Below are 24,240 nucleotides of genomic sequence, written 5' to 3'. Positions count from 1 at the left end.
ACTTGGTCAAGGGCGATGCAATGGATGAAAATCCCTGAACAAACCGGCGATAATAGTCTGCCAACCCAAGAAAGCTACGAATCTTTGTGGCTGAGGATGGTCTAGGCCAACTTTGAACAACCTCTATCTTCTTTGGGTCAACCTGAATACCCTCGCTGGACACCACATGTCCCAAGAAAGCCACTATACTGAGCCAAAACTCACACTTGGAGAACTTTGCATAAAGCTTCTCCTCCCTCAATCTCTGCAACACAACTCTCAAATGCTCTGCGTACTCCTCCTAGCTACGCGAGTACACCAGGATATCATCAATGAATACTATAACGAATGAATCAAGATAAGGCCGGAACACGCTGTTCATCAAATGCATGAATGTTACTGGGGCATTGGTTAGCCCGAAAGACATAACAAGAAACTCATAATGACCATATCTGGTCCTGAAAGCAGTCTTAAGAATATCTGAATCCCTGATCTTCAACTGGTGATAACCCGAACGGAGATCAATCTTGGAGAACACTCTCGCTCCCTGAAGCTGATCAAATAAATCATCAATGCGAGGCAAAGGATACTTGTCCTTAATTGTTACCTTGTTCAATTGCCTATAATCGATGCACATTCTCATTGTGCCATCCTTCTTCTTCACAAACAGAACGGGCGCACCCCAAGGTGACACACTAGGCCGAATGAACCCCATATCTAGGAGTTCCTGGAGCTATTCTTTCAATTCCTTCAACTCTGCTGGTGCCATACAATACGGCGGAAAAGAAATGGGCTGAGTGCCCGGCAACAGGTCAATACCAAAATCAATATCCCTGTCCGGTGGCATGCCCGACAGGTCTGTAGGAAAAACATTAGGAAAATCCCTCACAACTGGAACAGAATCAATACTAGGAGTCTCGGCTCCAACATCCCTCACAAACGCTAGATATGAAAGGCAACCCTTCCCAACCATACGTTGGGCCTTCAAGAAGGATATTACTCTACTAGGAACATAATTAGTCATACCACGCCACTCGATTCGCGGTACACCTGGCATAGCCAAAGTGATTGTCTTAGCATGATAGTCTAGAATAGCACGACATGGAGATAGCCAATCCATGCCCAAAATGACATCAAAATCCACTATGCTCAATAGCAATAGATCCACTCGGGTCTCCAGACCCCCAATAGTCACAACACATGACCGGTACACACGGTCTACAACAACAGTATCGCCCACCGGGGTAGATACATGAACAGGTAAAGCAAGAAACTCACCGGGAGTACCCAAATAATGAGCAAAGTATGATGACACATAAGAAAAGGTGGAACCGGGATCAAATAATGCAAAGGCATCTCTGTGGCTGACTGAAATAATACCTGTAATGACAGCATCCGAAGCAATGATGTCGGGTCTACCTGGGAGTGCATAGAAATGGGCCTGACCGCCCCCTAATCGACCTCCCCCTCTAGGGCGACCCCTGGCTGCCTGACCTCCACCCCTAGCTGGCTGGGCGGGTGGTGAAGTAACTGGAGCAGAAGTCGAGGGTTGACCCCTTTGCTGATACTGACCATCGCGAAGTCGAGGACACTGCCTCCTCATATGCCCAAACTCTCCACACTCATAACAACTACCTGGTGCTGGAGATGGGGACTGAAGGGAACCCCTGACACCAGAATGGCCAGAAGAAGGACCTGCCACGGAAGAACCCTGGACTGATGGGGCACAAGATGAACTCTGAGCTGGAAGGGCGCTGAGTGATGACTGGCCCTGCTGCGACCCATGATAACCACGACCTAAGGATGCCCCACGATACTCTGGACGGGATGACTGAGCGGGCCTAAAAGAACGAACTCTACCCTGCTGGAACTAGCCCCTCGAAGGAGCACCACTAAAACTGCCAGAGCCTCGAGGCCTCTTGGCCTCCCTCTCCTCTCTATCCTGATGGCGAACCATCTCAGTCTCCCGAGCGACATCAACCACCTCCTCGAACGTAGCACCCAACACCCTCTCTCGGGTCATAAGAATATAGAGATGATAGTTAAGGCCATCAACAAATCTCCTGATCCTCTCACGATCTGTCAGAACCATCCAAATGGCATGACGTGCCAACTTAGAAAACCTCGGCTCATACTGTGACACAGTCATATCCCCATATCGCAACCACTCAAACTGTCTACGCAGCTCCTCTCTGCGGGACTACAGTACATACTTCTCCAAGAAGAGAGTAGAGAACTCATGCCAAGTAAGGGGCGCTGCTCCAACCGGCCTACGCCTCTCATACGCCTCCCACCAAGTGAAGGCAGCCCCAGTAAACTGAAAGGTGGTAAATTCCACACCACTAGTCTCAAGAATCCCTGCTGTACGAAGTATCCGCTGACACTTATCAAGAAAACCCTGGGCATCCTCGCCCTCGGCACCACTAAATGATAGAGGCTGGAGTCTACCAAACCTCTCAAGACTACGCTGCTCATTGTCCGACATGACTGGCACAACAAACTCCTGAGCTGGTGCAACCGGCTGAGCTGAAGGTGCCCCCGGTGTCTGTAGTCCCTACACTACCTGCTTAGGTGTGCGAGCAGTGGGGGTCTGATTGCCTCCCCCGGCCTGTGAAGTAGCTGCTGCTGTGGTGGCTGAAACTGCCTGAGCCAAGCTTGTGCAAACTATCAAGATCCGTGCCAAGGCCTCCTGTAGATCCGGGATCACAATAGGCACTGCTGGTTCCTGAACCGGTGCTGCTGTTGGAGCCTGATCCGGAGTTGGGGCAACTAGTGGGTCAATAAGTGCTGCCCTCGCTACTCTACCTCTACCACGACCACGACCATGCCCACGGCCTCTGGTGACCTCAGTGGGTGGCATTGGTGGACATCTGCCTCATCCGATAGCGCGAGTCCTCGCCATCTGCGAGAGAATAGAATAACGGAAGTTTAGCACTCGGATCAACAAGTTCGCACGACAAGAGTTTCAAGGATATGAAGTTTTCCAAAAGGTTTTGTAACCTCTCGAGGATAAATACAGACGTCTCCGTACCGATCCGCGAGACTCTACTAAACTGGCTCATGACTCGCGAGACCAAGTAACCTAGGCTCTGATACCAACTTGTCACGACCCCAACCCCGGCCTTTATGGCGCCCAACACAATGCTAGGCAAGCCCGACAAACTAACATCTCAAGATCTCTTTCTTTATAAATCAATACTAATTTTCGAGATTTAATACCAATTTAATATAAATAGAAGTATGAATTTAACAGATGAAATGTGCGGAAACCATAATCACAAAAAAAAATCTCTATAAAATAGCCCACTGATCCGGTGTCACAAGTTTGAGCCTCTATTACAAGGTTTCAACAATCTAATACAGAAATATGTCTAAAATGCGGAATGATAAGTGGAGATAGAAGGAGAAATCGGGTCTACGAAAGCCATGCAGCTACCTTGATAACTCCGATGAAGACAGAACGGCAGGAAAGCTGGCTCTATGCCTCAGGAATACCTGTACCTGCCCACATGGTGCAGGGAGTAATGTGAGTACTCCGACCCAGTGAGTAATAACAATAAATAATGGCTGACAGTATGAAATCACGTTAAAGGCACTAAGCAGTTCTATATCAAAATAGTAAAATCATTTAAGCAGTAGTGAATGAGGAAATCATGTGAAATTCTTTAAACCAGGTAAAATAGATATAATCAGTATAAATCGGCTACTCAAGCATTTTAGTTCATTTATTCTTTCTTATCCTCAGTTCTCAATTCATATACTTCTCACGATAACCGAGTCAATAAATATATATACCGCTGCGGCGTGCAGCCCGATTCGTATATCGCTGTGGTGTACAGCCGATCCATAATATTAATAGTCGATTGTGCTTACTGGGGGTGTACAGACTACGGAGGGGCTCCTTCAGCCCAAGCTCTTTATAATTTCTGCGGCGTGCAACCCGGTCCATATAAGTAATTGCTGCGGCGTGCAGCCTGATCCATAATGTGTATAATATATATATCTACTGCGGCGCGCAGCCCGATCCATATCATATAAAATATCCTCACTATTGGGTCCTCGACCCCTCTCAGTCATTTAAAAATCACAGCCTCTCGGGCATAATGTACGGTCGGGATCTCAGCCCTCATATCTCTTCCTATTTATGATTAACATTTCAAAAATTTGGTTCATATCATTCTTAAACAATTGGCAACATGACTGAGGATATAAATTCTTTAACAAAATAAGTGAGAAAAACCAGTCAAAAATCCCCTAAGGGTTCTACAGGTCGGCACAAGGCCCCAAGCATGGCAACAAGCCCAATTAACAACAATAAGGTATATATCTCAATCAAAAATGTAGTAAAATATCATTCGGGATGGACCAAGTCCCAATCCCCATAGCATTGAACCTCACGCTCATCACACAGCGTGTATCTCAACTTAGTATAGCACTACATTGTGTAAATCTAGGGTTTCAAACCCTCAGGACATCATTTAAAATCATTACTCACCTCAAACTGGCCAAAACTCTAGCTCGCTATGCCCTTGCCTCTCAAATTGGCCTTCACACGCGTCGAATCTATCCAAAATCAGAACGAATAGGTCACAATATGCTAAGGGATCATAGCCCAAGCGAAAACATTCGAAAAATATCAAAAATCCCGAAATTAGCAAAACCCGAGCCCCGGGCCCACGTCTCGGAATCGGGTAAAATTTATATTTTCAGAATCCTCATACCCTCACGAGTCTAACCACACCAAAATTATCCAATTCCGATACCATTTGGTCCTTCAAATCATTATTTTACATTTTTGAAAGTTTTCACAATTTTCTTCCCAAATTCCATCCCAAATCACGAATCAAATGATGAATTCAATGATAGATTCATGTGCTCTAGTCAAATCTGAGTTAAAATTACTTACCCCGATGAATTTCTTGAAAAACCCTGGAAAAATCGCCAAACTCCGAGCTCTCTAGGTCAAAATATCAAATAAAACACAAAACCTCGTATTTATATAGAGTACCCTTCAGGTCTCCTCACCGCGGGCCGCGCCCGTTTTTGTGCGGTCCGCGCGATGCCTCCCACGGCCGCGCCCCTTCCGCGCAAGCCACCGCGGTCCGTGCGACTCCTACCGGGGCCGCGCCCCTTCCGCGCAAGCCAGCGCGGTCCGCGCGACGCCTACCGCGGCCGCGTCTCTGCAGTCCTCTTGGACCTGCTACAGCTGCTACATATTTCTGTTATATTTTTCAACTCCAAACTTCCCGTTAGCCATCCGAAATCACCCCGAGGCCCCCAAGACCTCAACCAAAAGCACCAACACATCCTAAAACATCCTCCAAACTCGTTCCAATCCTCAAAACACCTCAGATAACATCAAAACCATCAAATTACATCGAATTCTAGCCTAAGAACTCCAAGAAGTCTTGCATTATGCTTTCGATCAAAAAGTCTATCAACTATCGTCTGGATGACCTGAAATTTTGCACACACATCCCAAATGACACAACGAAGCTACTACGACTCTCGGAATTCCATTTCGACCCCTATATCAAAATCTCGCCTATCAACCGGAAATTGCCAAATATCAATTTCACCAATTCAAGCCTAAATCTTCTCTACAACTCCAAAACTCATTCCGATCGCGCTCCTAAGTCACAAATTACCTCCCGAAACTAACCGAACCATCGGAACTCACATCCGAGCCCTCTAACACATAAGTCAACATCCGGTTGACTTTTTCCAACTTAAGTCTTCTTAGAAGAGACTAAGTGTCTCATTTCTTACCAAAACCACACCAACTGCAAACCAATTAACCCGATCACATAAAATACGGATAACGAAGCATAAATAAGCTAAAATGGAGGAAGAAGGAGCGGTATCTCATAAGACGACTGGCCGGGTCGTCACACCAACACATAGAGAAAATAATTATATATACACATAACTAAGCAACTTTAAAAATGCAGGTTAAACAGGTAATTGAATACGTACACGGTCAATATTCGGACATTAAATCCAAACAAAAAAATTCAGGAAGTAATTGCTGCAAGTTTTGAGAATCTTGCTCGACCAATAGACGAATAACAGTGTCCAACTAGTATAAAATAAAATCTATTAGTTGTTTTCAAAGGTGTTGTTTGTGTAAAATAGAAATGTAATCTCTTTCGGAGATAAAGGTGTAGAAGTGACTTTTTTATTGTAAGTGTAGTTATAGCAATAACTCTAATTCTTGCTCTAAAAGCAGAAATAGCAGTACCTCCAAGCGTGGAAGAAGATATTTTTATCAAACTTCTTGTTGTTACTAAGAAGTATGAACCTTCAATATTTCTTCCCTTCCTCTTATATCAGACAGTCCAAGTGTTACCGAGTGTATTACAAAACATATGTAATACTAATCAGTGAAATATATCCTGGAAACTGTGATCTTTTTACTTAAAAAAAAGGTTTTGAAATTTTAAAATTAAAAACTCATTTCTTTACCTGCCTATCAAATCGTCCAGGTGTAAGCAAAGTTTGATCAAGAATTTCAGACCTATTAGTAGGAGAAATCACAACTACTCTAGTATTTTCAGTGAAACTATCCATTTCAGTGACAACTTTATTAAGTGTCTGCTCTCACCAGTTACTTCATCAATAACAGTTCCTCTCTGCCTCCAAACTCCATCAATCTCATTAATAAATATTTAAAAAGGTGAATTGTTTTGTCTTGTTCAATAAATTCCTTGCTTTAGATGTAACAAAATAAAATTTATAACATGAATGGTGTATATTGGCGTGCTCTCTTAAACTTACAAGTTAGCATGTCTGGATATGGATATGCAGTCTATATGCAGTTCTCATCAACTCCAATTGTCGAGTAGTCAAAGCACTTTCAACTTCCATACACTTCACTATTTGCGATTCAATCTCTCTCATTGTAAGGTACTTAGTTTATACATTGCCATTCACCTAAGACATACAAACACACAGAGACAGACACACATATACATGTATATATACACATATGCATATGAAAAACACAATGAATGAGATAAAACTATGTGGAAACTCCTGATAAAGCATATCCTTGAAAACTGACACAGAAGTGCAGCTGAGTGTTCCATCGCTTTCAGTTTTCATTCCTTCCTTTGTGTTTAAGAGATGACATGGGAGAATCTGTAAGCTACAGGTTCACGTTTTTTGGAGATTCAAAATCTTCATTTACAACTAATGCACAAGAAAGGCCAATTTGCACACACGTACAATCTGTTGGTACTGATCCTGCATATTTAGAAATTTTTCCTGTATAGTATTTGATTTCAAGTATGCGAAAGAGATCAATTGCACTTATTTCAAGAAGACAAAGGAATGATATGTGGAGAATATTATAGAATCTTTTAATTAAGCTAAAAGAGATCAATTGCACCTATTTAGGAAGCTCGTTAATGGAAATTCAGTTTTAGTAATCAATAAATATCAAAGTTGCAAGTGAAGATACACGCATAAGTATAGAATATTCAGTAAAAGTCTACTCTTGTAAAGAGCTAACCATATCAGCAAAACTGAAAAATCTGTGAGCTACAAACCTAGAGCAGTACCACTAAGCCCCAGATAACATCTGAAGATATAGTAAAGGAAGAAAAATTCAGTGTTGAAACAAGACATTACCTAAGGAAGCAGAAGAATAGAGTTTCAATAAGGAAGGATCATGTTTTCTGCTCTACTCTATTAATCAACACTTGTTATTCAAATTTTCTAAATCTACGCTACTGTAAAGTTAGTTAGCTATTTCATATTTGATACAAATGATTTAGATCATGTAATTATGCGAATTAGGAATGGGTGTCCCAAGAAATCCTAAATGCCTCTTTCTGATAGAAATACCCGAAAATCTTCAAAACAAGAAGACCTAAGAAGCTAAGTAGGTCTTAAGATGATGTGAATAGCAAGTATTAACTGCATATCCTGAGTATGAATAGAGAACACCCGTTGTATCTCTTGTTGTATGTAATAATGAGAGAAGATATTATTTTTAGGTGGTCTATAGTAACAACAATTGTTAAATCCATCCATTCAATAAGAAAATTACTTACTGGATAGCCAGTGTTGTGCCCAAATTGTGTCATATCTTGGCTTCTGATAGTACAACGGTCAATTTATAAGATAGCAGCTGCCTGAATGATTTCTTCGTATACTACATTGTGTGTTGTATGATCATCATTACTATCATATATTGGCGATCGGATCAACAATTTCATAGAATTCGAGTTTTTTGCTCGGGATAAAGCAACATAAAGTTAACCGGGGGAAAAAACAGGATCTCGTAAATAAATTCCAACAAAATCTAACGTCTGACCTTGAGCTTTATTTATAGTCATAGCAAAATATAATCTAATAAGGAATTGTATTCTTTTGAAAGGAATAGGTATTTTTCATCTTGTGAAGATAGCAACAGTATTCTCGGAATAAATACATGTGTGTTTTTTAAATCCCCACTTGCAATTTTAGCACTTATAATATTCTTTTCAAAATTACAACATACAAGTCGTGCACCATTACATAAGCCTTCGCACGGATTTAATTTCACAATAACATAACAAGACAATTTTTTTTCAAAGTTAGTTTATACGGAGGTAAACCAGCAGGGTGTAAGCTATGCAAAAAAAATTTATATTGACTTTGATCATTTGTTTCAGTAGTTTCATCAAATGCAACATATGTGCTAGAATCAGCAAATAATTGAGTTATGAGCATATCATTTATTTCATCAATAAAGTCATTTTTTGTTGTCAGAATAACACGAGAAGATGTAGAAGACATATTACAAGGAAATCATACAAATCTAGACAAATTACTCTAAATAAAAGATTCAACTATTTTCTATTACTTTGAAAATAAAGTATACACTAGACAAAATAATCATTTAACTATTTTCCTAATATCTATGACTTTATAAATTTCGTAATTATTTCGTAATTACTTTTATAAATTTATAATATCAAGTTTATACATATTGAAGTCTCATGTACATCGCAAACCAAACCTATAAACATATTAGGAACTATCCATAACTAAGTTTAAAAATGACAAGACTATATTTGAAAATAATATAATTATAGTAATAATAACTATAATGTACTTTAATAATTTTGTCGAACGTATACATGTTAAAGCTCAAACGCAATCAGATAAGTGAAACATAAATAAGATAAATTTATATATCGAAATTATACTAATAAATGGTATATATTTTTGTAAGAAATTTAAGAATGAAATAGTAGGAAAAAATATATTTTAAACAACTTGTCATTTTTCTCGTTGCATTTAGTCCAACAAATGACAATGCCTGGCTCTATTTTTTTAATTAAATTATTTATTATAAGATATTAATTCAATCACATTCATTTTTTAGACTTTACATTGTCAATATTAATTTTTGGAGCTATAAGACTAACCTTTTATTCTCTTTTGTGTTTTGTTTTTAGTATTAAGTCATTAAAATAACAATAATTTTCATGAGACCTCACACATACTCATAAATCACAATAAATCATCTAAAAACTTTTGTCGGACAAGATTTCTTTATTTATTGAGTTAACTAAATGGAACACTATTAAGCAGTTCCAAGAATATTTCTTTAACTTTTATTATATAATTTAAAATTAGTCAAATATATAGTCGAATAATATTTACGTAATTTTTTAAAAATTGTGTACTCATTAATATAGGTACACGCGCAACGCGCGTACCATAAGACTAGTATATATATATATAATACGCATCACATACATCTCATATATTAAAAATTTCAATCTTCGCTTTCTCCGCTGAATCCCTACTTCACCATGTCTCGTGCATCCAATTCCATGGCCACCAAAGAACAAAGAAACCCCCAAACCCGCTGTACACCACCACCAATCTTCATCTCAATCCCACTTTTCAATCACTTCTTTCTCACAAATTTCTTATTTGCCGCTCCTAAAAATCATGGATTTCATTAAAGAAGACAGAGAATTAGTTTTCTGACATGTTCGGTTTGAGATGTTTCAAAACATCGAAAGAGCCGGTTGAATTTGGAGATTTAGAATATAAACTTCGGAGAGAGTAAGAATATCTACTCCATGATTTGTGGTACTGTTAAATCATTAATTGTAAGGCATAACGTTTGCAACATGCTAAGATTGTAAATAAAATTGCAATTAATGGAATAATCAAAAAGTAGTATCATTTTCTTAAATACTAGCTTAAAAATGATCAAACGTGTATTTTTCTCAAAATATTTCGGTATTTCGATTTACCAAAGTATTAAAAGTTTAATACCGAGAACCGTATCAAAATACCGAATTTTTAAAATATTTATACCGAATTCGTTGCGAAAAACTGATAACGAAATACTGAATTACTTCGGTCCAGTCCGGTTTTTTAGTTTTCAAATTTTATGCCCACCTAAGCTATAACTGCATTTTGCAAAATTCTTCCAGTATCTTCGGAACTTATGAAAAATATAAGTACTCATGTAGTCATATTTCTAATTTGCATCCGTATAGCTAATTATTTTGCAACAATATTTATACACGCTTATATATATATAGTTGTATTTACATACCTATATAAGTGATGTATTTATTGTCAAAATATTTTTTTTAAAAAATTGTTTAATGGAATAAAATCAAACAAGATAATTAATGAAATATACGAAACGAGTAGGCAATGTATAAAAAGGGCAGCCCGGTGCACTAAGCTCCCACTATGCGCGGGGTCCGGGAAAGGGCCGGACAACAAGGGTCTATAGTACGCAGCCTTATCCTACATTTCTGCAAGAGGTTGTTTCCACGGCTTGAACCTGCGACCTCCTCATCACATGACAACAACTTTACTAGTTACGCCAAGATTCCCCTTCCTATTAGCAATTTTACCAGTTATAGCAAGGTATCTCCAGATAATTATCTTTAAGATGACATTATTTTCCTATTAATAATTTGTACTCTAAAAATCAAAGTTACATTAAAAATCAAAGTTGCACTTTAAGATGGCATTACTTACTCTAAAAATCAAAGTTTCACTGTTTGATTTCTTCTAACACAAGAACTCAATCCAATAGAAAGAATGAAGTTCTGAGAGGAGATGTTGAACGAGAAAAATGGTTGAGTGACTAAGAACAATGCTTGTTTCTTTTGAATTGGTAGAGAGATGTTATTAGAACGAATGCTTCATACGTTGACAAATAAAGAAAACACACCTTAAATAAATGAGGGCATTACTCAGTTAAAATAGCATGGTCTAGCCAGTTTTCGGATTGATCATTCAAAAATAGCCAGCGTTTGTCAAGTTATTGAAAAGTGGACATTATTTTACTGCAACAGAGACCGGTCCAGCATAATATACTGGAGTTCGGTGCACCTGTGTATGAACTTCCAGCATATTATGATGGACCAATATACTTTGCTGGCTCCATTATAATATACTGGAGACTGGAGCACAGGTGCTCCAAACTCCAGTATATTATGTTGGACCGGTATATTATACTGGAACTCCAGTATATTAGACTGAAGTTCCAGGGTAATATATTAGAACTCCAGTATATTATGCTGGAATATTTTTCCGAATTTTGAACAGTGTTTTTGTTCAACTTTATCTTTACATAAAAAATGGCTAAATTTAGATTACATTTGAAACTGTGGCTATTTTTGAATAACCACTTATAAATCTGGCTATTTTTAAATTTCTTCCCATTACTTAAGCCAACGGTTGAAACAATAACCGAAAGAACACTTCTGAAGAGCCACCTACTAATATTAAGCAACACAAGCCTTCAAATTATCTTCCTACTATTTAAATTTTATTATTAAATGATATTTATATATTATTATATATATTCAACAATCCCCCACTTATTATTTTTAAACTAGCTTTAATGTACGTGCGCTGCACGTGTGTTTCGCGTCAATCAATATAAAATATATAGAATAAATAAATAAATAAATTATTGTATACATTGAAACAATATCTTCTTAACATACAAAGATGATGAATATAGTTGAATTAGTTATATAATATTTATAATTATAATATCTTGTGAAATAAAAAATAAATATGTCATGTTGTTGTATCTCGTCTAACATCTCTTTGGAATACAAGTAATACAAATGTCGACAATCAATTAGACCAATGATAGTATTGTATTACGTCACAATTTGACAAAATTATTATTTCATCAAAATATTATAAACTTTAAATACAAGATATAAATATTTTAACCGATTGCTTATTCGGTAGATGCATCGCTACATCCCCAAATATATCTACTAAATTATATAATTTTTCATAAAACTTCAGTCACCTACTTAGGCCAGTCTTCGGGAAGCTGTTCTTTAAACAAATTTTCTTTGATCTTCATCTAATAATATTAATTAAATAATTATTGTTTTCCTTTAAAATGTTAAAAGCTTGAAAAATTAAATAGTAACTTAAATTATTGAAAAGGAGATCTAGTTCATTCCTAAGATCACCCTACAAGGAAATAATAATATTTTTTTTATTAATTATCAAATAATGAATACAAAAATAATGAAGCTTTAGAATAAATGGTAACCTTTTCACAATTAATGTAACGACTCGATTGGTCGTTTTGCCTTTTAGGGCCCCGTTCCCTTAAATAAAACTCCCCGCGCTTGCTTTAGCTAATTTACGACTTGCGGGGATGGTCGGTTCGGGAATTGAAAGAGTTTTGAGTGAAATATGTCCATTTGATTCTTTAAGATTCTCTTAAAAGACTAAGTTTGACTTTGGTCAACATTTTGAGCAAACGGACCCGGATCTGTGATTTGACGGTACCGGAGGGCTCGTGAGAAAATATGGGACCTGGGAGTATACCCGGGATCGAATTCTGAGGTCCCTAACCCGAGTAATGAATTTTTATTAAAAATTATTAATTTGAAGTTTTAAGGATTTAAAGAAACTAAGTAATCATTGATTTTCTAGGTATAGGGCTCGTATTTTGGTTCCGAAACCTGGTACATGTCCAAAATCGCATTTAAGACTTTCCTGTAAAATCTGGTATCAATCCGAGTAGATTAAGGGTATTTTGGTCCGTTAGAGGAAAACTAAGAACATGAAGTTCATAAGTTTGATTCATTTGGTTTTAGGGGATGATTTCTAGATTTGGCATTGTTTCGGTTGTTCCGAAGGTTCGAGTAGGTCCGTCTTGTGATTTCAGACTTATCGGTATGTTCGGGCGGGGCCTGGGAGCCCCGAGCGTCAAACGAACGAGGCTCGAGTGAAGTGGAAATTTGGAAAAGGGTTGAAGGATTGCTGCTTCTATCTGCGGTTCTTGGACCGCAGATGCAGCTCCCAAGCCGCAGAAGCGTCTCCGCATATGCGGTCCCAGCTTTCCCTCCCCTTTTCGCAGATGCGGTCTAATTCTCGCAGATGTGGGACCGCAGATGCGGTCCCCTGACCGCAGATGAGGAAATCGCTGGGCAGTGAGGTTCATTTAATACGAGTTCAATACCATTTTTATCACTTATACACTCTTCCATTGGCGATTTTGGAAGCTTTAGAGAGGAGACTTACACTTAGCATTGTGAGATAAGTTTATTCCATCCATCTTTAGTTTAATACTTGCATATTAGATAGATTAAATACTAGAAATTAGGTAAAAATCAAGGGGTTAGAGCAAGACCTAGGATTTTAATAAAACTTAGATTTAACCACGAAATTTGTTATGAAACGAATTAGGAATCATATATTATTGATCCTTAGGTTGTAGAGAACAACTTCCTTCAAAAAATCTCGGAATCCGGGCATGTGGGCCCGGGGTCGGAATTTAGGAAACTCGTGTTAAAGGTTGGAAAATTGCTTAAATAGTTAGAATTCGATCTTGTGAGTCTATGTTGACTAGTTCTTACTTCATTTAACTAGTTTGGGATTGTTCGGCTCTGAATTGAGGCTTGGACTTGTTCTTGATATTTGGAAGAGGGCTACTAAATGTGGGGGCTACGTACGCACTAGGTGACGAGAGTTCGTGCGTAGCTACTATGACGTTAACTGCTTGGGTAGATGAGGACCCACATCATGCCTAAATTGTGAATATATCTATATTAACTTTCTAATGTGATCATTTATGATATGTTAGAGACTTGGAAAGAAATAAGGGTGAACATGTGAACTTGTTGAACTCTTGTAAGAATCTATTTGTATATAAATGTGCCTTTGTGTGTATTCTTGATGTTTCTTGATATTTATGGATCGGGCCGATCGCCTTAGTATAAATAGATGCATCTATGGTTCACGCCGTTCGACCCTCGGTAGTGCATAGTTTATTTTCTGTTGGAGCGGGCCGTCGACCTCGGCATAATATGCGCGTAATATTTATGCGAAATCTTATACATGACTTGTTTTGTTAAGTATTTTGAAATGTAAATGGCTAACTGAAATATGGTCAAGAACATGATTATTGCTTTTCGTTATAAACTGTTGATTACTGGTGATCCCCATGCTTAGAATAACACTTTATCATATTATTTTGACCCTAATAAGTATCAAGTCGACCTCTCGTCTCTGCTTATTCGAGATTAGACGGGATACTTACGGGGTACATATTGTTTATGTACTCATACTACACTTATGTACTTAATTGTACATGATCTGAGGCGGGTATATCTGGTTACTAGTCTGGTGTGCGCCCCTAATTTAGTGACCGGGACTTCCACGGTGAGTTGTTTCCTTCCTATGTCGTTCAGCAGCCGGATGGAGTCTTTTCTTACTTTTGCTGTCTTTTCTATCTCAGACAGTAGGATAAAGACATTCTTTTGTATATTCTACTAGATGCCTATACTTGTGACACCAGGTCTTGGCACACACATTGGTAGACATTTATTCTGGGTTGTATAATCGGGTTATATACATTATTGATCACTCCTAGTTTTAAATCTAAATTGGAGCATCTGCTTTACTTGTTTCTAATAAAAGCAATATAAGAATTTAATTATGTTTCCGCGTTGGCTTGCCTAGCAATGATGTCGGGCGCCTTCATGACCTATTACGGAAATGGGTTGTGACAACATGGTATCAGAGCACTAGGTTCACGTAGGTCTCACAAGTCATGAGCAAACCTAATAGAGTCTTGCGGATCGGTACAGAGACATTTGTATTTATCTTCGAGAGGCTATAGGGTATTAGGAAAGACTACTCTTTATTCATTTCCTATCGTGCAGTGGTTGGTGTACTAAATTTCCCTCTTCTATTCACTCACAGATGGTGAGGACACGCACGACTGACATTCCAGACCCGGGAGGAGCTGCTCCCCCCATTGCTAGAGGCCCAGGCAGAGGCCGGGGGAGGGCACCGGCCCGTGGTAGGGGACGAAGGTGTCCCAGAGCTATTCCAGTAGCACCACCACCAGATCCTACGGGAGATCCTATCATCGAGGAGCAGGGCGAGGTGCCCGCAGCTGAGCCTACCCCGGCATATTTTATGACAGCACCGGGATTTCAAGATGTCATGGGCCGCATGCTACGGTTCATGGATTCTATGACTCAGGCTGGTTTATTTCCAACAGATCCAGCTACCTCACAGCAGGAGGGGGAGCAGTGGAGCACAGACCCAAACTGCTCAAGCTCTAGGTCATGCGGTTGTAGTGTATCAAACTACGGGTGCACTACCCGTAGATGGGGCCCAGCCAGTCGCTGCAGTGGTGCCCCAGCCCAGACCAGCTGCGGACGGTGACCCACATAAGTTATTGGACAGATGGACTAGACTTCACCCTTTTATCTTCGGGTGTGAGCGACATGAGGATGCCCAGGGCTTCATCAACAGGTGCAGGGACAGACTGCACAACATGAGGATATTGGAGTCACATGGAGTTGACTTCACTACTTTTCAGCTGGACGGCAAGGCCTGTAGATGGTGGCAGTCCTATGCTCTTGGCAGGCCAGCAGTTTCTCCTCCCCTCACTTGGGGTCAGTTCACATAGTTATTCTTGGATCAGTATATTCCACCCTCTGAGAGGGAAGAGCTGCAGTATCAGTTTGAGCATCTTAAGTAGGGCCAGATGTCGGTGACCGATTATGAGGCGAGGTTCTATGAGTTGTCTCACCATGCACTCATGATACTTCCCACAGATGCAGAGAGAGTGTGGAGATTTTTTGCGGGGTTACACCCCACTATCCGATCTGGTATGGCCCGAGAGGTAGAGATGGGTACAAGGTATCAGCTAGTGGTTGAGATTTCTCGCAGGATTGAAGGATATCGTCTGAGGGGTAGAGAGCAGATGCAGCAAGATAAGAGGGCTAGATTCTCCGGAGAGTTTAGAGGCGCCCCGGCTAGGGGTAGGGGTCAGCCCAACAGACCCCCATTTTTAGCACAACCACCTGCTCAGGGTGCTCCAGCGCGCCCCTATTTCAGAGTCATGCCAGAGAGTTCTTATCGCCCGCCAGCTATTCAGGGTTCCTCCAGTAGGTATTCAGGTCCTCCGAATTCTTCTGCTTCCTATTTCAGTGCTATGCCGGAGAGTTCATACCGCCCACCATCTATCCAGGCCTCTTCCAGTGGATCTACGGGTTTTCAAAGTCAGCCATCAGGGCAGCAAGTCGCCGCACCGCGTAGTTGTTTTGAGTGCAGAGACCCTGGTCACATGAGGAGATACTGCCCCAGACTTCGGGGAAAGGCAGTGCAGTAGGGTCAGCAACCCATGATTTCAGCACCAGCTGCCCAGCCACCTAGAGGTGGAGGGCAGGCCGGTAGAGGCCGTCCTAGAGGTGGAGGCCAGGCAGGGAGAGGTCAGCCAGCTACTGCTCAGTTAGGTGGAGGCCAGCCAGCCGGCGCTCCATCCAGATTCTATGCCCTTCTGGCCAGTCCAGATGCATTGGCCTCAGATGCCGTCATCATAGGTATTATTTCCGTCGGTGGTAAGGATGCTTCGGTACTATTTGATCCAGGGTCTACTTATTCATATGTATCGTCTCTGTTTGCTCGTTTCCTGGTTATTTCTCCTGAGCCTTTGGGCACTCCTGTTCATGTGTCCACTCCTGTGGGTGATTCTGTAGCTGTGGATCAGATCTACTGGTTCTGTTTGGTCACCTTCTGTGGTTTCGAGACTAGACCAGATCTTTTGTTTCTTGATATGATCGATTTTGAGGTCATCTTGGGCATGGATTGATTATCTCCATATCACGCCGTCCTAGATTGCCATGCCAAGACTGTTTCACTAGTGATAGGGTTACCGAGGTTGGAGTGGAAGGGTTCCACAATTGATACACCTAGTCGGGTTATTTCTTTCCTAAAGGCTCGGCATATGGTCGAGAAGGGGTGTTTTGCTTATTTAGCTTATGTTCGAGACACCACTGCAGAGTCTCTGACGATTAATTCGATACCAGTAGTCCAAGAGTTCGCTGATGTTTTTCCTTCCGATCTTCCTGGCATGCCTCCGGATCGTGATATTGATTTCTGTATTGATTTGGCTCCAGACACTCATCCTATATCTATTCCACTGTACCGTATGGCTCCTAAAGAATTGAAGGAGTTGAAGGAGCAACTTGAGGAGTTGTTGGCGAAGGGGTTTGTTAGGCCTAGTGTATCACCTTGGGGTGCACCAGTGTTATTTGTGAAGAAGAAGGATAGGACTATATGGATGTGCATTGATTACCTCTAGTTGAACAAACTCACCATCAAGAACAAGTATCTATTGCCTCGTATCGATGATTTGTTCGACCAGTTGCAGAGTGCTAGGGTGTTTTTTAAGATTGACTTGAGGTCAGGGTATCATCAGCTGAAGATTCGGGACTTAGATGTTCCGAAGACTGCATTTCGGACTAGATATGGCCATTATGAGTTTCTGGTGATGTCCTTTGGCTTGACTAATGCCCCAGCAGCATTTATGGATTTGATGAACAGAGTATTCAGGCCTTATATTAATTCATTTGTCATCATCTTCATTGATGACATCTCGATATACTCACGTAGCCTGGGGGAGCACGAGCAACATTTGAGAGTAGTGCTCAAACCTTGCAAGAGTAGAAGTTGTATGCTAAGTTCTCCAAGTGTGAGTTTTGGCTAGAGTTAGTGGCATTTTTGGAGCATGTTGTGTTAGGAGAAGGTATTAAGGTGGATCCCAAGAAGATTGAGGCAGTTCAGAGTTGGCCACGTCCTACTTCAGTGACCGAGATCAGGAGCTTCCTGGGGCTAGAAGGTTATTACCGGTGATTCGTGCAGGGCTTTTCATCTATTGCATCACCTTTGACAAGATTGACCCAGAAGGGTGCTCCATTCTGTTGGTCCGATGATTGTGAGGAGAGCTTCTAGAAGCTCAAGATAGCTTTGACTACGACACCAGTTCTTGTTTTGCCTTCCGGCTCGGGTATATATACAGTATATTGCGACGCTTCACGCGTTGGCTTGGGATGTGTATTGATACAGGGGGCGAGTTATTGCATATGCTTCACGTCAGCTGAAGGTTCACGAGAAGAATTATCATGTGCGCGATCTAGAGTTGGCCGCGATTGTTCACACCCTTAAGATATGGAGGCATTATCTGTATGGGGTGTCATATGAGGTTTATAACGATCATCGCAGCCTACAGCATTTGTTCAAGCAGATGGATCTTAATTTGAGGCAGTGCAGGTGGCTTGAGTTACTGAAGGATTATGATATTACCAATCTTTATCATTCGGGCAAGGCAAATGTGGTTGTGGATGCCTTAAGCAGGAAGGCAGAGAGTATGGGTAGTTTAGCATTCATTCCAGCAGGGGAGAGGCCACTAGCTTTGGACATTCAATCCTTGGCTAACAGACTTGTGAGGTTGGACATTTCAGAGCCCAGCCGAGTTCTTGAGTGCATGGTGGCTGAGTCTTCTTTATTGGGGAAGATCAAGGCCCGACAGTTTGATGATCCACATTTGGCTGTTCTTAGAGAGACGGTACTTCATGGAAGTGCCAAGGAGGTTTCTATTGGCTAGGATGGTGTTTTGCGGCTTCAAGGCCGTCTATGTGTTCCTAATGTTGATGGTCTAAGGGAGAGGATTCTAGAGGGGGCCCACAATTCGCGGTATTCCATTCATCCGGGTGCTACGATGATGTATTGTGACTTGAGGCAACATTTTTGGTGGTGGAGAATGAAGAAGGACATAGTGGAGTATGTGGGTAAATGTTTGAATTGCCAGCAGGTCAAGTATAAGCACCAGAGGCCGGGTGGCCTACTTCAGCAGATGCATATTCCATAGTGGAAGTGGGAGCGCATCACCATGGATTTCGTAGTTGGGTTGCCGCGGACTTTGCAGAAGTTTGATTCAGTATGGGTCATTCTGGATAGGTTGACTAAGTCGGCTCACTTCATTCTAGTGGTGACTACCTATACAGTGGAGAGGTATGCTCAGGTTTATATTCGGGAGATAGTCCGATTGCACGGTGTGCCTGTTTCCATCATATCAAACAGAGGCCCTCAGTTCACTTCCCATTTCTAGAGAGTCGTTCAGAGTGAGTTGGGGACCCGTGTAGAGCTTAACACAACATTCCATCCTCATACCAAAGGGCAGTCGGAGCGGGCGGTTCAGATTTTAGAGAATATGCTTAGAGCATGTGTGATTGACTTTGGGGGGTAGTGGGATCAGTTCTTGCCTTTAGCGGAATTTGCGTACAACAACAGCTATCAGTCTAGCATAGAGATGGCTCCGTACAAGGCTTTATACGGTCGACGTTGTCGTTCTCCTATTGGGTGGTTTGATCCGGATGAGGCTAAGTTACTCGGTACAGATTTGGTACAGGATGCCTTGGATAAGGTAAAGTTGATTCAGGAGAGGCTTCGCACAGCTCAGTCCAGGAGAAGAGTTACGCGGATCAGAAGGCACGTGATGTATCATTTATGGTTGGCGAGAAGGTTCTCTTGAAAGTCTCACCAATGAAGGGCATTATGAGGTTCGGGAAGAAGGGCAAGTTGAGCCCAAGGTTTATTGGTCCCTTTGAGGTATTGCGGCGAGTTGGGGAGGTTGCCTATGAGCTTGCTTTACCCCCCAGCTTATCGAGAGTTCATCTAGTTTTTCATGTATCGATGCTTCAGAAGTATCACGTCGACCTATCCCATGTGCTGGACTACAGTACTATCCACCTGGATGAGAGTTTGGGTTACGAGAAGGAGCCAGTTGCCATTATTGATAGAAAGGATCGTCGGTTGAGGTCCAAGAGAATTTCTGCAGTGAGGGTCTAGTGGATGGACCAACTAGTTGAGGAGGCGACCTGGGAGTCCGAGGAAGACATGCAGAGCAGATATCCCTATTTATTCAGCTGTTCAGGTACTTTTCTATGTCCGTTCGAGGACGAACGTTTATTTAAGAGGTGGAGAATGTAACGACCCGACTGATCGTTTTGCCTTATAGGATCCCGATCCCTTAAATAAAACTTCCCGTGCTTGCTTTAGCTAATTTACGACTTGCGGGGACGGTCGGTTCGGGAATTGGAAGAGTTTTGAGTGAAATATGTCCATCTGATTCTTCAAGATTCCCTTAAAAGACTAAGTTTGACTTTGGTCAACATGAGCAAACGGACCCGGATCCGTGAGGGAAAATATGGGACCTGGGCGTATGCCCGGGATCGAATTCCAAGGTCCCTAGCCCAAGTAATGAATTTTTATTAGAAATTATTAATTTGAAGTTTTAAGGATTTAAAGAAACTAAGTAATCATTGATTTCCTAGGTATTGGGCTCGTATTTTGGTTCCGAAAACTGGTACATGTCCGAAATCGCATTTAAGACTTGCCTGTAAAATTTGGTATCAATCCGAGTAGATTAAGGGCATTTTGGCCCGTTAGAGGGAAACTAAGAACATGAAGCTCATAAGTTTGATTCATTTGGTTTTAGGGGATGATTTCTAGATTTGGCGTTGTTTCGAGTGTTCCGAAGGTTCGAGTAGGTCTGCCACGTGATTTCAGACTTGTCGGTATGTTCGGGCGGGGCTCGGGAGCCCCGAGCGTCAAACGTACGAGGCTCGAGTGAAGTGGAAATTTGGAAAAGGGTTGAAGGATTGCTGCTTCTGTCATAACCGCATCTGCGGTTCTTGGACCGTAGATGCGGCTCCCAAGCCGCAGAAGCGGCTCCGCAGATGCGGCCCTGAGACTGCAGATGCGGTCCCAGCTTTCCCTCCCCTTTTCGCAGATGCGGTCAAATTCATGCAGATGCGGGATCGCAGATGTGGAAATCGCTAGGCAGTGAGATTCATTTAATACGAGTTCAATACCATTTTTATCACTTATACACTCTTCCATTGGCAATTTTGGAAGCTTTGGAGAGGAGACTTCCACTTAGCATTGTGAGGTAAGTTTATTCCATCCATCATTAGTTTAATACTTGCATATTAGATAGATTAAACACTAGAAATTAGGTAAAAATCAAGGGGTTAGAGCAAGACCTAGAGTTTTAATAAAACATAGATTTAACCACAAAATTTGTTATGAAATGAATTAGGAATCATATATTATTGATCCTTAGGTTGAAGAGAACAACTTCCTTCGAAAAATCTCGGAATCCGGGCACGTGGGCCCGGGGTCAAAATTTTGGAAACTCGTGTAAAAGGTTGGGAAATTGCTTAAATAGTTAGAATTCGATCTCGTGAGTCTATATGGACTAGTTCTTACTTCATTTAACTAGTTTGGGATTGTTCGTCTCTGAATTAAGGGCTTGGACTTGTTCTTGATATTTGGAAGTGCGCTTGGAGCGAGGTGAGTCTCCTTTCTAACCTTGTAAGAGGGAATTATCCCCATAGGTATAATAATTGAGAAAATTGCTACTAAATGTGGGGGCTACATACGCACTAGATGACGAGAGTTCGTGCGTAGCTACTATGACGTTAATAGCTTGGGTAGATTAGGACCCACATCATGCCTAAATTGTGAATATCTCCATATTAACTTTCTAATGTGATCATTTATGATATGTTAGAGACTTGGAAAGAAATAAAGGTGAACATGTGAACTTGTTGAACTCTTGTAAGAATCTATTTGTATATAAATACGCCTTTGTGTGTATTCTTGATGTTTCTTGATATTTATGGATTGGGCCGATCATCTCGGTGTAAATAGATGCATCTATGGTTCGCTCCGTTTGACCCTTGGCAGTGCACAGTTTTTTTTGTTGGAGCAGACCGTCGACCTCGGCATAATGCGTAATATTTATGCGAAATCTTATACATGACTTGTTTTGTTAAGTATTTTGAAATGTAAATGGCTAACTGAAATATGGTCAAGAACATGATTATTGCTTTTCGTTATAAACTGTTGATTACTGGTGATCCCCATGCTTAGCATAACACTTTATCATATTATTTTGACCCTAGTAAGTATCAAGTCGACCTCTCGTCTCTACTTCTTCGAGATTAGACGGGATACTTACGAGGTACATATTGTTTATGTACTCATACTACACTTATGTACTTAATTGTACAGGATCTGAGGCGGGTATATCTGGTTACCAGTCTGGTGCGCGCCCCTGATTTAGTGACCGGGACTTTCACGGTGACCTATTTCCTTTCTATGTCGTTCAGCAGCCGGATGGAGTCTTTTCTTACTTTTGCTGTCTTTTCTATCTCAGACAGTAGGATAAAGACATTCTTTTGTATATTCTGCTAGATGTCTATACTTGTGACACCATGTCTTGGCACACACATTAGTAGACATTTATTCTGGGTTATATAATCGGGTTATATACATTATTGATCACTCCTGGTTTTAAATCTAAATTGGAGCATCTGCTTTACTTGTTTCTGATAAAATCAATATAAGAATTTAATTATGTTTCCGCGTTGGCTTGCCTGGCAACGGTGTCGGGCTCCTTCATGACCTATTACGGAAAGGGGTCATGACAATTAATTTATTTTCAAGATTCTAACACAAATATTTTATGTAGAAAAATGAAGGTAAGCTACTTTTTATAACAAAAGAGATTACAAATTTAAAAACTTGCTCAATATAAAAAATAAGTGGTATATGGTAGAGAATTATATATTTAAAGATTGATTTTTCTAATTTAGAGGAAGGTTTAGTAAACAATATTTATTACGACTATAGATTATAAGTAAGTATAATTAATTTTCCATTTTCATGAAGAAAAATAAATGAAACCTAATTTAATTTGTCAACATTCTAAAATAAATATTTTATGTAGGAAATAAATATTTTTATATAACAAAGAGATTAAAAGTTTTAAAATATGTTCTGATTTTTTTTTCCCGGGCAGAGTCTTTTTAACCCCTTGAAATCTATATGTCTATTTCTTACATGGTGGTAATATTTGTTTTTTGTAACCAAGGTACATAATATTCGTTTATATAGACTCAGAACCTTTCTAACTTTGTATTAAAATTAAAAATTAGTGAAAGTAATTATCTTGTCTTAAACGATATGCCGTTGGTAAATAGAATATGGTTATATAGTTGATTTTAAATTCTTAAAAAATTTGGTTAATTTAAAGGTCCTAAATCTTAGGGAGATAATTAAATAACTTTTTTGTCTAGGGTGAACTCTAATTTTAAAAGGATAAAAAAGACGAACACATTTCGCCAAGGGCCTTTATGCTTTTAATATAGTATAAGTTTTTAAGTGTAATATTTACATATAATAAACTCTTAGTATTCTTAAAGGTTTTGGACTTTTTACATAATTTAAATAAGAAAAAAATTAATAAGTAAAATTTTAATTAATTTTAAACTCTTAAACATAGATTTGTATAAAGTAAACTCTTAATAGTTTTAAAGTTGTAAATGGTAGGACTTTCTGCATACTTCAAATAAGAAATATTTTAATGCGTAAAATTGTAATTCATTTAAAGTGTTAAATAAATAATTAATTGACTATTCAATAAATTATTTCTTATACTACTTGACACATATCCCAAGGACGACAGTTTTTGTTTATTTATAATTGAGACAAAAAGAACCGTTAGTTTTAAGTTCCAACATCCAATAATCTATTCTAGGAAAATATTAGTTCATTGATAGTAGTATTTTACTGATATTGTAGAATTAAAAAATATATAGTAGGTAATACATCTCTTGTTAATTAAAGAAAACGTTGGTGATTATTTTTTTAAAAGTGATTAAGGTAAAAGTTTGATTGATTTTAAAGTTCTAAATTTTAGGATTTTCTACCCAGTTTAAATAAGGAATGATTTAATACAAAAAATATAGTAATTAATTTTCAAGTCCTAAATATTAGGAAAATGAGTTAAATGACTATTTTGTCTAGGACAAAATTAATTTTTAAAGGGTAAAAAGAACAAACGACATTTCGTTAAAGGCATTCGTGCTTTTAATATAGTAT

The sequence above is a fragment of the Nicotiana tabacum genome, chromosome 3, assembly GCF_000715075.1.
Source record: "Nicotiana tabacum cultivar K326 chromosome 3, ASM71507v2, whole genome shotgun sequence".
NCBI lineage: Eukaryota > Viridiplantae > Streptophyta > Magnoliopsida > Solanales > Solanaceae > Nicotiana > Nicotiana tabacum.
This window is presented reverse-complemented; position numbering follows the sequence as displayed.